Source organism: Lathyrus oleraceus, chromosome 4 (assembly GCF_024323335.1).
Source record: "Lathyrus oleraceus cultivar Zhongwan6 chromosome 4, CAAS_Psat_ZW6_1.0, whole genome shotgun sequence".
Classification (NCBI taxonomy): Eukaryota; Viridiplantae; Streptophyta; class Magnoliopsida; order Fabales; family Fabaceae; genus Lathyrus; species Lathyrus oleraceus.
This window is the reverse complement of record NC_066582.1, coordinates 275,933,438-275,933,753: the sequence shown is the minus strand read 5'-3', so window position 1 is coordinate 275,933,753 and position 316 is coordinate 275,933,438. Positions and strand designations below refer to the sequence as shown.

Below are 316 nucleotides of genomic sequence, written 5' to 3'. Positions count from 1 at the left end.
GTTCTTCGAAACCAAATAACCAGATTTACCCAGAGTCAAGGAGAATCGTTGTTCGAAACTTGGGAGAGATATAAAGAGATGTTAAGAGCATGCCCACATCAGGGTTTAGAAAATTGGTTAATCATTCAGACCTTCTATAATGGACTTCACTATAACACTAAGATGACCATCGACGCTGCCGCAGGTGGCGCACTGATGAACAAACCTTACCCTGAAGCTAGTGCCCTTATCGAAGATATGGCTCAAAACCATCAATCATGGGGAGTTGAACGAGCGACAGTTGAGAAGAAGGAAGCCCAAGGAGGAGTACATGAGT

The 316-nt window shown here is 44.0% G+C and overlaps 1 non-coding gene across 1 annotated transcript; it reads right to left on the bottom strand.

The window, feature by feature from the left end:
• Positions 1-107, bottom strand: LOC127077127 (small nucleolar RNA R71). The gene has a single exon (XR_007787108.1). It is a non-coding gene; the product is annotated as a small nucleolar RNA R71 (small nucleolar RNA).
• Positions 108-316: the final 209 nt, after the last annotated feature.